This window comes from Capsicum annuum, chromosome 7, assembly GCF_002878395.1.
Source record: "Capsicum annuum cultivar UCD-10X-F1 chromosome 7, UCD10Xv1.1, whole genome shotgun sequence".
NCBI classification, from domain to species: domain Eukaryota; kingdom Viridiplantae; phylum Streptophyta; class Magnoliopsida; order Solanales; family Solanaceae; genus Capsicum; species Capsicum annuum.
This window is the reverse complement of record NC_061117.1, coordinates 78,280,029-78,297,304: the sequence shown is the minus strand read 5'-3', so window position 1 is coordinate 78,297,304 and position 17,276 is coordinate 78,280,029.

The following is a 17,276-nucleotide window of genomic DNA, read 5'->3' as shown; positions in this document are numbered from 1 at the left end:
CAAATATAGTGGGAAGTGAATTATCAACAGGGACTTGGAAACACTAAACTTCTGTTAATAATTAGCGTTGTAACAAGGTTGGTTAACCTGAGGTAAAATCTGGGTAGTGAATATAAATTCCTTAAGTTTTAGAGGATTTGGTAATTAAATGCTTAAGTAGGTCGAGAGACATTTAAGCATAACTTCGATAAAGATAACTTGTTGTTCTACCTACCTTGAGAATCGTGAACCACTAGTAGCATTTGTCAAGTACCAAAATCCCTAGTGAACATAATTCTGGTTTTTCATAAACTCTTGATTACGAACACTGATTAAAGTGATTAACAATTACTTATTTAACTAAAATCCCCCATTTAAGGAAATATAAACTATGAGTTGATTAAATCAGAAATGACTTAAGTTCACACCATATTCCTTGTGGGATTCGACCCCAACCTAGTTGGGTTTTATATTTACAACGATCACTTATATTCTCGATTGAGAAGTATAGTTTGAGAGTTATCAAAAATGGTGCGGTTGCCAGGGAATACAGTTGTAAATTGAATTTTGTGTGTGCAAATTGACTGTTACTTAAGTTTCCTAGTTTTAAATTTATTTGTTGTTTGTGTTTATTGCAGTATATTTTTAGTGTATGCCAAGAAACAAAAGTTCCAGAGAACCATTATTACCACCTAATTCAGAACCTAATGAATTGGAAGAATAGTAGAACAACAAGAAGCTGACAGATTAGCAGCCTTAGCTAGAGCTCAGGTGAATGTACAAAATATCAGTCAACAAGCACGACATCAAAATCCTGAGGACAAAGATTAGGGAGATGAGGAGTTGTTAAATCCTGGTAACCAAAGGCGTGCAGATAAAATAGTTGCACCAGTAGGTGTAATGTTAATCGAAACCATCCGTTCTGAGAAAGAAAAGCATACCAGCTGGTTCAGTATGATCTCAATGATGATGATGATGGAATGGACAGAGCAAGTGCAATGGGTACAATCATTACTCCACCGTTAGAACCTAGAGCTAAATTTAACATTACGAGTACTATGATCCAACTTCTCAATCTGAAGGGGTTGTTTGGTAGCGTTCCTAGGGATGACCCAAACCTGCCTCTGGAGAATTTCGTCACCATCTGTAAATCTTTTAACAACCCAGGAGTAGGTCAAAATGCTATACGTCTGAGATTGTTTCCATTGTCTCTGTCTGGGGAGGCAATATTATGGCTAAATGAGCTGACACCCGATTTTATAACCAACTGGAGGCAGTTGAAAGGATCTTTCCTAGAAAGGTTCATTCCACCTTCCAGGAGGGTATAGTTGAGGGACGAGATCAACAACTTTAGGTAGCTCTCGACTGAAGCCTTGCATGAAACCTAGGAAAGATTCAAGAAGAAGCTGACACAGTATTCAAACCATAACATGATGGGAATATATTTGATGGAGACTTTGTACAGGGCTATTAACCCTGTTACAAAGCCAATTGTAGACAGTACTGGTGGTGGTTTGTTTGTTGATCTTACATTCCCAGAGGCTTCAGAGATGCTGGATAGAATGACCAAATAAAGTCAGGCATAGCATACCAGAGACTTTGTGGTGGCCAGCCCCACTGCTTCTGTAGGTATTACTGTGGAACAACGCAAAAAAAAAGACGAGCATGACCAAGAAATCGCTCACTTTAAAACGTAGATGGAATTACTAACCAAGCACTTGCTATCAGGCAAGGTTGAAAAGGTAAAAACTGTGGGATCTCAAGATAGAGTTGATGCTGATGCAGAAAAAGAGGCGAACTATGTTAATAATCAGGGGGTTTCAAAGGAAATAGCCAAGTAAATAAAGGTCGGAAATTTTATGATAAGCCTAGTTATAAAGATAGTGAGCAAGGAAATTGGAGGAATAACAATGACAGGAGTGGGTTATATGTTCTTCCTGGAAATCGTGAGGCTGCTTCAACAAGTTCTGAAAAGATGTCCATGGAGGAAATAATGGCTAAGTTGTTAAAGGGAGTGGAGGCTACCAACTCTGGTGTGACCACCATGAAGATCAATCTGACATCCATTAGTCAATTGGTGCATCCACACTCCTCCGCAATCAAACAGTTGGAGCAGCAGATGAGCCAACTCTCCAAAGTATTCAACTAGAGGAAGAGCAAAATATTACCAAGTGATACGGTCTAGAATCCGTAGAATGATGGCTCATGCATGGCTATTACCACTAGAAGTGGTAATATATTACCTGGCCCTTTTGTGGGCAAACCTGTAAGTAATGAGCTAGTTGATGATGAATTGGAAGGAAAAGGTCCAGTAGAGTCTGAGAAGCTAGATAATTCTGATGATGCTCCAAATAAAGGTAAAAAGAAGGAGAAGGAGGTAGTGCTAAAAACTATCCCAAGACCTCCACCTCCATTTCTTCAGCAGTTGAAGAAAAAGGTTGATGATGGAAAATTCAGTAAATTTATGGCAATGCTCAAGCAATTGACAATAAATGTACCGTGAGCATTTACCATCCCGTGCACTATTGGTTCCCTGAATTTCACAAAAGGACTATGCAATTTGGGAGCCAGTATAAACCTAATGCCACTTGCTGTATACAAAAAACTGGGTTTGGGGAATCCTACCCCGAAAAACATACAGTTAGTGATGGCAGATAGGTCTGTGAGCGGCCTGTGGGCATATTACACAATGTCTTGGTTAAGGTGGCCAATTTTATTCTGCCTGCTGATTTTGTAGACTTGGATTGCGAGATGGACTTCGAAGTGACCATCATCTTGGGTAGACCATTACTTGCAATTGAGAGAGTGATAGTAGACATGGAGCTGAGCGAGCTAAAGTTTGGACTCAATGACAAAGAAGCACAACTCAAAATTCACTCATCCATGACACCAGAAAAAGAGATGAGTGTTTTCTCAATCATGGACGTATTCTATGAGGATGGTAAAGAGGCATCAACATATTGTCTTAACAAAGTCTGAGTAGTCAAGATAACCAAGTCATGCTGCAATATTAAATCAGGCAGTATTGGGAGGCAACCTAAAATTTTTATGTTCTAGTAAATTATTTATTTTTGTAGTTAGGTTACAGTTCAAAGAAGGTGGAATCGAGGTATTCAGCCAAGTACCCCTGATGATATTTTTGACGGGTTGTCACGATTGTGATAAGCCGTTATATTTTTTGTCAGAGATATCAGCTCTGAAGAAGGGTATGTTAAGGATGACTTCATTTGTGATAAGCTATCACATTTGTGATGGCTTATCAAAAATGTCGTCACCAAAACCCAAAAATTTAGTTGAAATTTTGGGCCAAGGTGCAAATATTCGACTCGGCCCAAACACTAACTTTCCACCTTCCCGCGTGTTTTGTTATTTCCCTTAAGTGTTAATACCTTCCACACTTCGAATATTTTCTTCCCTTGTTTAAAATCTTTCCAAGTAAAACAAGAAGAAAACTCCTTATGTGTGGGGATTTGAAATCAAAACCAAGAATTCTTCTTCCCTCTACTCTCTCTTGATCGTTTAATCAAAGTGAAAGTACCCATAAGGTTGTGGAATAGCACCCATAGGAAAGAACTCAAAATCCACAACAAAAGTGACCAAGGGAAGTGTACGTCGGAGACTCTTCAATGAAGAGTCTGATTATGAAGAGGAAGAGCCTCTGCTCAAGAAGTAAAAGAAGAAGTAAAACCCTAAAAACCCTTTACCACCTCCTCCAGTTGAAGGAGAGGAGAGTGAAGAGAGTGACACTGAGCCAACAATATCTGAGCATACAAATTCTGAGCAGACAGCCTCTGAGCAACAAGATTCTGAACATGTTGAATCTTAAGAGCATGATTAAGATCATCCTGAGTTTGAGGAGCATAAGTCTGGGCAACCTGAATCCGAGGGACTATTAACTGAGTCCCCTTCTATCGAGCCACAAGATGAAGAAGAATCTCTGATTAGGGAAACTATGGTTAAATGGAAGAATTTTGAAGTCTGAGACAATATGAGGTGGCAGATTCCCAAAACTCAAAAAATTTTCTTTGATGGGCTTTGCAGAACTAACAAAACGGTTGTTAAGAGGACAATCTTCAAAGAGAAGAGAATCATCATTAAGGGGTTGAGCAGATACCCCAAGTTAGAGCAAAAATTTTGTGATTACAATTTGGGATGGACGACAAGAGAAGGAAATTCATTTTACCCTACACTAGTTTGGGAGTTCTATGCAAACTACCAAGCTCACTTAGAAAAGATGTGTAGAGAAGGGGAGAAAGCAACTGACCAACCTTTGTTGGATAAGGTCCCAGTACAGGGTGTAATAATGTATGTTTCTGAAGCAACAATCAAAAGGTTCCTTTATAGCCCAAACTTTACTTCACAGGCCCCTTCACCTACTTTCTATGCCCGGCTGAAGCATCGAGAAAATCAAAGGTCTTGGTTAACCACGCTCATAGCTGATGGAGAACCGGAATGGCTGACCGACCCAAGTGAAAGAATCATCAAGGCCTCCCTGAATTCAGAGGCAAGATTTTGGTGGGTTATTGTATGTACCTGGTTGATGCCCACAGATGGCGATAATATCTCAGGGATGACAAAGCAATACTAGTCACAAGTTTTATGGCTAACCATAAACTGAACTTTAGAGAGATCATTGCCAAAGAGATAAAAATTTGGGTCTCAAGGTCTGATACAACATATCCCTTCCCTTGTTTGATTACAAGGTTGTGTAGGGCAGCCAATGTGCCCAAGATTATAGCATTAGAAGAGGAACTCCTTGTCAAGAAGACCCACAATCCTATCCGAAATGAGGAAAATCAGCCAAGGCTAATGCTTGACAGGGGTGCTGAGATTTCAGCTGATCCACCAGTTACAAGTACCAGCCCAGTACCTAATGTAGAAGTACAGGATTCTAAGGCTGCACCACCAACATCTTCAACGTAAGTAGGTCAAGTGTCTATAACTGAGACAAACCCTTCAGCTGCGGTGCCTACAACAAAATTTTCCTTCAACCCTATGAATTTCAGAAGAGTAGCAAAGCAGTCCAAGTGGTGCGAGGCTCAGCTTAAAATCTTTGCCAAGCAATTTGCGACTGCAGTAGACAAGAGGGTTAAGGCTACACTCGAGTCCTACAAGGCTCTGTCCAGTCAAATTAATAAATTAAAGAACCACTTCAATGCACAGTTGAAAGAGAGGTCAACTCCAGAGATGGCATTATTCAAATCAGACCTAGATAAAGTAAAGGTAGAGGTTGGGAAGCTACAACAATACCACTTTATGGTTTTAGTAGATCCTGTATCTGAGGAGTCTGAGGGAGAAATCCTAATACTTGATCTCATAGAGGATCCAGTGAAGAAAAAGAAGAAGAAAGGTAAGAAGAAAAATAAATGAAAGAGAGAGGGTCCTGACAATGACAAAGAAAGAAAAGCAGAGAAGAGGGCAAGAAAGAAGTCTGAAAAAAAAGAGATGAAGAAGGTGAGGATTGATTCCTTAGTGGAAAATGAGAGATGGGAGGAAGCCATCCGAGAAAGAGACACAGGGGCCTCAACTAGTAGGCCTTCAGAGACTAATAGACAAGCTGTACCAAGATAGAGCAAGGCTCTTAATGGAGATAGGGCAGCTAAGGATGCGGCAACAGGGTCAGGAACCCATGACCCCCTGGATAGATCAATTCCTGGTATATTTTAACCCTTAGTTTAGATTTTCTTTGATTTTTAGTTGAGGGTGTAGGGTAAATTATTGTTGTAAAATTTTGTAGCCAACTAGGAGAAATACTTGTACTTGAGGCAGTTGAATTGTTTTGTGATTTTTGTACACCTCTTCAAGTGGTCTACTTCTTTAACTGTGTGATTTGCATTTATGTGTGACCACTATGCATCTTTGTATGGCATTAGTTATAGTAATCAATGATTATTGCTAAATAGCTACATGAACTGAATGAGTAGTACATTGTGATATACCTATATGCCAAGTGTGTGTGAGATGTTACTTAGTTCCCTCTCTATACTGAAGCCAGAACTTGCCCGAAACCTAGGTTGAAATATAGGGGTTAGGGAAGAATCATAGGCCGTTTTGATATTAGCTCACTTTAGACTAAATGACCTTCCCTATGTGAATAATATCCCTTGATCCTAATTTTAAGCTTGATTCGCCTATTTTTTTATGACACCTGTCACTTTCCCATTTAGATCACAATGAACTTGTTTTAGCCCTAGTCCTCTTTGGACACTGTGCACCTTGACTTAGGCAAATGGCCTAAGTTGAGAGTGGCTATCATTGGGGTGCGTGATATAGAATGAGTATGAAAAAAGGTAGCATAAAAGAAAAGAATAAAAAGTTGGGTACGGAGGAAGAGAGTAAGAAAAATAAAAATTGTGAAAAAGAATAAATGATTGTGGAAAAGACCGCACCCATCATAAATAAGTGTGATCAAGAAAAAAGAAGAGTAGAAAAGGCTAAGGGGTGAAACCCCAAAAAGCTAGTGTACTGTCAAGGAGGCTTAGTCACTTTAAATACCATCGAGTATCATACCAGCCCCTAACCTACATTACAAGCCTAAGAGAAGACCTATAGTGATCCTAGCTGACCTATCTAAAGATTCGGGTAATGAAAATAAGGGCAAACATATTGTACTTGGCATATATTGGTTGGAACTTCATTTTGAGAGTGAGTGTTTTGATTGTACCCATGGTTACATATATTATTACTGATATAAGATAAGGGGAATTTCTTTGTTGTAAGGAAACACCAGGTATCTTGCAAGTTGCTAAATTGTTTGGAGAGTGTAATATTGGTTTATGCATGGTTGTTATAGATGAATTAATGTTGTATATTGATTCCTTTGTGTTGCATTGGTGTTCTTCAATAATATACACCATTGTTCTTAAATTGACTGACCTTGGAGATGGTAAAAGTGTTTTGAGATGATATAGATGATTGAGTGCCAAATGTGCTTTGTATTGCTTAGTTGTGCTGAGTAGCTTGAGGATAAACAATTGTTTTAAGTTGAGGGTGTTGATGTGTGAGCTAATACTAACACATTTGAGGCTTTTAACTAAGAATAATTGTGAAGTCTTAAGCAACTTTTGTCATTTTTGATTGTTTTATGTTTGATTTTGCAGAAGAAGCTAATATGTTAGAGAACCAACAAGAATGGAAGCAAATAAGCTGAAATCTGAAGTAAATAGAGGGAAAGTGTGGCTGGCAACATTTGTGATAAGTCGTCAACCTTGTGATAAGCTATCAGCTTCATCGTCGGCCATAGACAGAGAATTGGCCTAAGTTGAAAGCTGTGATGATATTTTGTGATAGGTCGTCAAGGAGCTGATAAGCAGTCAAGAATACCGTCAGCCTAAGGTAGCACATGAGAACTGAAGAAGAGAATTGACAACATTTGTGATAAGTTGTCAAGGAGCTGATAGGGTGTCACCATTTGTCGTCAGCGTTAAGCAGCAAGTGTCTAAAGCAAAGAGGAAGCTGACGATATTTGTGATAAGTCATCAGCCTCCTGATAGGCTATCACAAATGGCGTCACCTAATCAGAAGAATTTTTGAATTTTATTATTTTGTTTCCATAATTAGGGTGAACTATTTAAAGCCTTGTTTAGGGTTTTCTTAAACGGACCGAACCTTGAGTTTTGAGACTTGATACTTTGATATTTTCTCTCTCTAACTTATTGGCTTGAAAAATCAATTACTTTAAAGAGAATTTAATCATTATTTTGGGATTTTTATTGTTATCTAATCTGAGATTCACTCGTTATTATTCATCTTGTGGTAAGTTTATCTTTCAAATTATGAATTCATTTAGTTCCTTCAGTTATTACATCATACGTGGCTAAATTCCTTTAACTTGAATTATGGGATCTAGGGTTAGGTCTTGATAAGGTGCTGTGTGTTCAGGATTCGAAAGGTGGTAGGATTTTTTGATAAATCTGATGTTTTAATTATTGTTTGTTGGTTACAGATGATAGATAACACCTTCTTTGATTTACTTGAGAAAGAAATCAAATATAGTGGGAAGTGAATTATCAACAGGGACTTGAAAACACTAAACTTCCATTTAATAATCAGCGCTGTAACAAGGTTGGTTAACCTGAGGTAAAATCTGGGCAGTGAATATAAATTCCCTAAGTCCTATAGGATTAGGTAATTAAATGGTTAAGTAGGTCAAGTGACAATTAAGCATAACTTCGATAAAGATAACTTTTTATGCTACCTACCGTGAGAATCTTGAACCACTAGTAGCATCTGCCAAGTACCAAAATCCCTAGTGAACATAATTCTGGTTTTTCATAAACTCTTGATTACGAACACTGATTGAAGTAATTAACAATTATTTGATCAAATAAAAACCCCCATTTCAGGAAACATCAACTATCAGTTGATTAAATTGGAAACGACTTAAGTTCACACCATATTCCCTGTGGGATTCGACCCCAACCTAGTTAGGTTTTATATTGACAATGATCGCTTAAATTCTCGATTGAGAGGTGTAGTTTAAGCATTATCATTAGTTCTAGTAAGTCATAAATGACTTGAGGCATCTACAGAAATGTTCTAAATGGCAAAAGTAAGCAGAAATTAAAAAAAATGACCTGAAGAATCATTAAGATGATGGTGATGATGATGATGATGATAATGATAATTTGATATGATGCTCGAGGTTGCTGCACAACCTTCGTATACACATACCGATCTATGCTTCCAGGTAAGATCTATAAGGGGTTCGTCAACCCATATATAATCCAATATCCATGACTCCTTTTGGGAATACCTCTTGGCAGAGGGTCTATAATAATGTCACAAGGCTAGTATTTATAGTATTTCTATAGTGGTAGCATTGTATCATGAGCAATATATGAAATTAGAAATAAATCAAGCATAACATACAACAAAAATAGGTGTATAAAGTATAAGATGCAATGCGAATGATGATGTAATGCATGAGGTTATCACACAACCTTTGTATACACCTACCGATATATGCTTCCAAGGTAGTACCCATGGGGTGGTTCACAACCCATACATAATCCATTAACCAATACCAATATCCATGACTCCGCTTAGGCACATCCTTCGGCAGAGGGTATATAAAGATGTCACAAGCCAGTGTTTCTTGTATTTCCACAGTAGTACCAGTGTTTCACAAGTGCATATAATATGATGATGCAATGCTCACAACTAGCCATAATGAGAAATTTCAATAACCAACCAAAATACTAACCATGTGAGTCAAGATCCACACATTATGCATAATAATCCATGGATCTAACATAATCATACACCAATAGAGAGAATTACACAATAATATGCCACTGACACCACATAAATTGCTACTTAGGCTTTTCACTTGACAGATACTGCCAATCATACATACATCAAAGCCAACATCATATAATAACCCATACCGTCACCCATAGAAAGTAATGCCCCAAAACCACCAATTCATAATAATATAGGCCCTCACACGGGCATGACCTAATAATATATCTATTTTCATAATTGATTTCCACAGCCTTAACATTATTCTACATCCATACTAACTACCCAGCCCAATTTGAAGAAAGTTAATCCATAACCTACCTCAAAGGTTGAAATTAGTACAAATAGGCCTTCTACACTGAGCTTTCACCTTACAAATGGACCCCAAATTAACTAAAATACACAAATATAGAATCTACTAATCAAAAGAAAGCCAACGCTACACACATGGGGTCAAAATAGACCCTCAAAATGGATTTTCAAAAAAGAAAGGTAAAATTATAATTTAATTTTAGAAATATGTTCCCCAAAGTCATAGTTGTCTAATGCTGAAAATTTATGCTAAAACGAGTTTAAAAAGAGGTTCAAATCAAAGAAAAACTATTTTCAAGCTTTACCAACAAAAATCCCCAAAACCCATTTTGAAATAAAGAATTTGAAGTTGTTTTAAAAATAAAATTGAGAGAAAAAATGATAATTGTAAGATTAGAAACTTACCCATGGAATAAATCTTGAAAAACCCTTTTGAATCATCCAAATTCGAACTCCCAAGCCCCAACAATGGTAAAAATGGGATTTTGATACTCAACTTAGGTAGAAATTATAAAAAATAAAATGGAATTTTTGTTAAATAGATAAATGGATTTATAAATTCATAAAAAATGATTAAATGAGAAAAACGCATAAAAATTATTAAAATCGATACTTCTTAACTCAAAAATGTCAAAAATACAAAATGGGGTCGATTTTGGTCTTAATTATCAGTGATAGCCACTAAAGTAGCACTTTGGCTGCTAAAGCGGCCTCTTTAAATGTTCAAAGGCCAATAAAGCGGTTGACCATCCGCTTTAGCACCTACAGCAGTACAAACAATCTTCAAAAATGATTTTTGAACCTTAGAACTCATTTAGAATCATATGAACATGATCCAATAGTGAAATTTGATTGTAAAACACGTTCCAGATCCAATGGAATCATAAAATTTACAAAAAGAATTACTATTATAAAATTAACCCTCGAGACCCTATTTACACTATTTACGAACCAAGGATCTAAATGGGATCTAAAGCATAAAATTGAAATAATCCCACTACCAACCCAAATTTAACCTTTTGGAGTCAATGGAAATATCAGATCTTTAAGAAGACGACGTTCTCAAAAAATTGACCCTCCAGACCCAACTTCACAACTTTTTGAGCTGGCGGTTGAAATGAGATATAAAAGCCATAAAACTGCACTAACCATGTTACAACCTAAAATTGACGTTCCAAATTTGTTAGCACAGTTAGTTTTGCCATTCAATGTATAGATCAAAATATATTGATCAAAGTCAACTATAAGGCCTTTTAAGCCACCAAAATGACAAACTCACACAAATCACATTGAAGTACATTGAGAATTGTGCCAATTATCCCCATACCTCATAAATACCAAAAAGTAACCACATAGAGGGGTATAATGATCAAATCACATGGAAATGAATATTTCACTAAAATCACTCAAAATAAAATCATTACATCATCCACCACTAAAACTTAAACACCCTGGTTCTTTTCCTCGCCAATTCATTGAGTTTTGAGCTTTTGGTTACTATACGACTCACCATAATAGTCGTATGGTATTGGTATGGGTCAGGTGAACCAATTTGTAAGGTGTCTAGTGTTTGGTGATTGGGTTTCTGTTATGGTTATGGGTTGGTGGCGATGAGTCATATATTCATAATATAGAAGTATAGTGCTTAACCATATGCTATCCCATGTCTTACCTTGATGTTCTGCTTAGGGTAGGATTTGAAGGGTACTTGTCATATGGTGAAGGTACGAGTTAGGCTAAGGAGTCATATGTTGGACAGAATGTAGTGTCCAACATTCTTGTCAAGTTACAAGTGTGGATACCATTTGAGGGGTCCAACCGTACCCACCTGCGAGATTTTTACATTTAAAGTTGGGGGTATTCTGGACATTTCTCCCAAACAAATCCTTTTGAACCCATGACATAAAACAACTTTGAAGTCTTTCTTATCCCATTATTCACAATCAAACACTCTTTAAATACTCTCAAATCTCTCTCAAGCTCTTGGTTCAAGAAATTCTAGGTTTTCTTCAAGGCAATTAATTAAGGCTCTAAAGGGGTGATTTATCTCCATCTTTCTTTTTATCTAAGGCATGTTACTCCTCTGTCATTGTTAGTTCAACTAAAAGTGTGTTTTAATGAATGATTTTTATGTTACTATTATGATAATATTTGGGTTTTGAAATATTGGTTGGGGATTTTGGTTATTCTTGGTTGGATGATGTTTACCCAAGTTTTCTTATAGTTTTCATGCTATAATTGTGGTTTGAAACATGTGTTTTCATAGGAATGGTCAATTGATACTTGATTTTGGTTTTGGAAATCTTATGCCCTTAACATGTTTGTTAAAATGCCTATGAGAATGCTTTTGTCACATAGTTTGACTATTATTAAAAACTTTGCATTGCATAATATTATAGTGGAACTTAAATTGGTTTGGTTGATTTTAAATAGATTGGGGGCAGGCCTTGGTGGCCATGACTTTGGTTTAATTAAAAATCTTGTAGAGTATATGGGAATCCCATAATACTTGGCTAATGACATTGGTTGCAAGCAATAGACAATGTGAAAATACCACATCATAATACCCTAATAATTGACTCTTAGAATTGGTGGTTTAGTTATTTACTAAAGATTTTAATTGGGAAATAATGGTGGGTTGTAATAGCTAATTCTAAAGGTGTGAGTCTGAAAGAAACACACTGGAAACTCATGTTTTCCAACATGAGGGTTTGTCATGGTGACCATATACTTTTTGGGGTACACGAGAATCCCCCAAGTTATACTTGCTTATATATATCATGGAGGGTGAAGGGTACATGGAAATCCCTAGCCCCTATGATATCTCCGATTTGTGTGGCTATAAGCATTAGAGCCTTCTTAGAGGGTAAAACTAGAACTATATAGCCTATGGTTGGATTATGAAAGTAAAGATATACAAATTAGGTTAAAGGTTTTAAATACATGCTAAACCTGGTTCCCCTTCCAAGCATGGTATATATATGTATGTATGTATGTTATTTCATATGACAATTTACTTTGGTTTTCAATAATATCATTATTTTATCCTTACTACTTAGTACATACTAGCGTTCACCCACTATCCCTTTCTTCAGGCACTGTATCCCCATACGACACAGGAACCAACCATACTACTCCTCCTACTCAGTGGTCTTAGATTTGGGAAAAACTTTGTGTTAGACTAAAGTGGTGAGCTTCCATACTCCAAAAGACTCCAATTCATACTATGGACTTTTTTTCATACTTATGTTTCTTTCATGGACTTTGGTTTTAGCTATGGTCGGGGACATGTACCGAATAGATGTTCTTGGATTTCAGTTAGAGGATTTGTGGGACTACTATAGGCCTAGGCGATATCGGTGTTAGTGTCAACCTTAGCATTGGTATTGCTATTGGGGCAAACACTGGATGGGTGCTCTGTTGGATGTTTAGATAGTTATTGTTATGAACCTTATAAAATGCCTTTCAATTATAATTGTTCTACCTTATTATATGTTTGGAATTCATCCAACATAGGGTATAGGGCAGTTATAGTTAGGTATTAGGGGTGGTCTTCGATCTGAATTGGACTTGAGATGCCCAACACGACTAGGACATGGTTTGGGTCATATCAGATTGGTATCAGAAACCTAGGTTCATGGTCACTTGAGAGTCCACAAAGCTGTGTCAAGTAGAGTCTCTTTTAATAGTATGTAGCATGCCACCCTTATAAGGGAGAGGCTACAAGGCATTTAGGAATGTTTCTCTTTCTTGTTTTGATTTCAAGATGTAGAGTCTAAGGTCCTAAATTCTCTTCTAATCCCTATTTGTTCACGTTTTAGATTATGCCTCCTCAATGATTTGATGCTCACAAAATATCCTCTGTCCCACTCATGGATAATGCTGATGGGACCTGTTCTACATATGGGGTCTAGACCTGGTCTAGGGGTCCAGTTTCTGATTGTCATCCTGGAGTTCCATTGGTTCCTTTAAGTCCTCTTTGAGCTTCTAAGGCTGATATGATAAATGTTTAGTTTTATCAGTCTATCCATATATTGGCACAGTTGGTAGCTTCTCAGGCAGAGCGTGGTACTTCTGTTACTCCATCTTCTGAGGCCACAAGGGTTGACCATTTAATGATATTGAAAACTTTGATCATTGTTGGTGTTAAGGTGGAGGAGGATACTCATGGTTTTCTATATGAAATAGAAAAGATTTTTTAGTTATGCATGCCACTAATAAGAAGGGCGTGGATTTTTCAGCCTACCAGCTGAAAGATATGGCGTACCAGTGGTACGAGGAATGGGATTAGTCAATGGGTGCAATGCATAGTCAACTCTTTGGAAGGATTTCTCTAATACTCTCTTAGACCGCTTTTTTCCTAAGGAGTTAAAGGAAGCAAAGGTGAAAAAGTTTGTTAATCTAAGGCAAGGCAAGATGTTAGTCAAAGAGTATGCCTTGAAGTTTCACAAGTTATCTTGGTATGCTCCAAAAATGGTCTCTAGCTTAAGGGCTAGAATGAGAAAGTTCACTTCCTGGTTGTCCAAGGACTTCATATTGGAAATTAAAACTGCCTTATTATCCAGGACATGGATTTCTATAGGTTGGTTGTGTACATGCAACAAGTGGAAGAAAAAAAAAAGCAATCTGAGATAGAGGAGATATAGGGAAAGAAATTTAGGTTCTTTGAGTAGGGTAGTGGATAATAGTAGAGTGGAAGGGATGGTGGGAAGTGGCCCTAGAAGAAGTGGGGAAACTCTAGTTATTACTTGATGGCTAGTTCTCCCTACCCAAAGTCGTCGGGTGGCAGGAATTTCCAAGGTCGCAACAACTTTAGGGCTCATGATGTCCAATATTAGGATAGTAATGCCCAGTTAGCTTTATTATATCCTCTTTGAAAATTCAATGGTAGATTGCATCAGGGTTCTTGTAAAGAAGAAAGGGATAAGTGCTTCAGCTGTGGTAAGGCAGGGTATATACTTAGAAATTATTCTGTTGTTAAGGTTGCCTTTAGGGAAAACTGGGTTCTAGTTTCCTCATTATTATCTCTGGAACCAAAGGGTGCACCATCTAGTTTTGGCACTAGACGAAATCGTCTTTATGCTCTCACTACCTGATAGGAGTCTAAGGCATCACGTGATGGTGTGATTGGTATATTGAAACACTTTTCTTGTGATATGTATTGTTTACATGATTTTGGGTGCACTCTTTCTTATGTGACCCCATTTGTGGCTATGCATTTTGGTTTTTGTCCCTAGAGTATTTAGACCTTTTTTTGTTTCTACCCCGGTAGGTAACTCTGTGTTTGGTAAAAGATTTTATAGGGGGTATGTGGTATCTGTTTGTAGTAAATAAACTGTGATGGCTTTGTTTGAATTAGACATGGTTTATTTCGATGTCATATTGGGTATGGATTGGTTGCACTCGTGTTTTGCATCCCTAGACTGTCACCCCATAAGATTGTCTTTAAATTCCCTAATGAACCGGTTATTGAGTGGAACGGTGGTTACCTAGCTCCTAAAGGTAATTTTATATGTTTTCTTAGAGCTCAGAGATTAATCTCCAAGAGGTGTCTCTATTATCTAGTCTCGGTTAAAGATTCTAACTCGGATGGTCCTTCTTTGAATTTTGTCTCGGTTGTGAATGAATTTCCTAAGGTCTTCCCTAATGACCTTCTTGGTGTTTCTCCTAATAGGGAGATTGAGTTGTGATTGATCTTATTCTAAAAACTTATCCAATTTTTATTCCCCTATATAGAATGGTTCCAGGTGAGTTAAAGGAGCTTAAGGAGCAACTCAAGGATCTTTAAGATAAAGGTTTCATCCGAACTAATGTGTCCCGTGTGGTGCACTGATGTTATTCGTACATAAGAAGAATGTTTCCCTTTGGATGTGCATTGATTACCAGTAGTTGAACAAGGTAATAGTAAAAAATAAGTATCTTTTTCCAAGGATAGATGATTTGTTTGATCAGTTGTAACGTGCTAAGTTTTTCTCAAAAATTGATTTTTTATCTGGGTATCACCAGTTGAAGATTAGGGAGGTGGGCATCCCTAAGACTGTCTTCCATACCTGGTACAAGCAATTTGAGTTTCTGTTATGTCTTTCGGGTTTACCAATGCCCTTATGATATTTATGGATTTGATGAATATGGTATTTTGTCAGTTTCTTGATCTGTTTGTCAGTTTTTTATAGATGAAATTTGGTGTACTATAAGAGTGAGATGGATCATGCCGATCACCTCAACATTATATTGCAGACCTTAAAAGAGCAGTAATTGTATGTCAAATTTTCAAAATATGAATTCTGGTTGAATGTTGTCACTTTTTTGGGTCATATCATTTCTAGTGAAGGGATTATGGTAGATTCGCAAAAAGTTACAGTGGTGAAAAATGGCCTAGACCCACAACTCCAACTGATATTCAGAGTTTCTTGGGTTTATCTTGTTACTATAGAAGGTTTGTTGAGAGTCTTTTTTACTATAGCTGCCCCATTAACTAAGTTGACTCAAAAAAGGTAAAGTTGTTGTTGTCTGATGCTTGTGAGGGGAGTTTTGAGAAGCTGAAGGATAAACTAACTTCAGCTTCAGTCTTAACTCTACCTAAAGGCACTGATAGGTTTGTGGCCTATTATGATTCATCCCGTGTGGGACTTGGCTGTGTTCTAATACAGCATTAAAAGGTGATAACTTATGCTTCCAGACAGTTAAGGGTGCATGAGAGGAATCATTTGACTCATGACTTGGAGCTATTAGCTGTGGTGTTCATGTTGAAAATATGGCTTTACTATTTGTATGGAGTGCATGTGGATATCTTTTCTGATTATAAGAGGCTACAGTATGTGCTTACATAGAAAGAGCTTAACCTAAAGCAAAGAAGATAGCTTGAGCTTCTCAAGGACTATGATATGAGTCTTCACTATCACCCTGATAAAGATAATGTGGTTGGGAATACTCTTAGCAGATTATCTATAGGGATTCTGGCTTGCGTGGATAAAGAGATGTGGGAGTTGGTGAAGGACATTCACCATCTGGCTAACCTTAGAGTTCACCTCTTAGACTCTGCGGATAGTGGTGTGTTGGTGCAGGAAGTACTACAGTCATCTCTTGGTGCTGAAATCAAGGAGAAACAGATGTTAGATCCTGTCTTGATGAAAATCAAGAGTGATGTAGGTGGGTAGAAGGTGATGGCCTTTGAGCTTAGTGGTGATGGTACTTTATTATACCAAAGGAGGTTATGTGATTCTGATGTTGATGGTTTGCAAGAGGTGATGTTGGCTGAGTCGCATAAGTCGCAATACATTGTTCATCCCAATTTGGAAAAAATATATCATAAACTCAAGAAGATGTATTGGTGGAACAATATAAAAAGGGTTGTGGCTCATTTTATGTCCAAGTCATGGTGTGCCAACAAGTTAAAGCTAAGCTCATGGGCCCCAGAGGATTATACCAAGAAATTGAGCTACCTAAATAAAAGTGGGAAATGATCAACATGGATTTCATTACCGGTTTCTCTCATTCTCGAAATTAATTTGATTTAGTTTGGGTCATCGTGGATAAGATGACAGCGTTAGCTCAAGTTTTGCTAGTGGGGACTAACTTCTCGGCTGAGGATTATGCAAGGTTGTATCTCCATGAGATTGTAAAGTTGCATGGGGCACCTATTTTTATCATCTCCGATTATGGTACGCAGTTCTTATATTACTTTTGGTGGTCATTCTAGAAAGGGTTAGGGTTTAAAGTAGTTCTGAGTACTGCTTTTCACA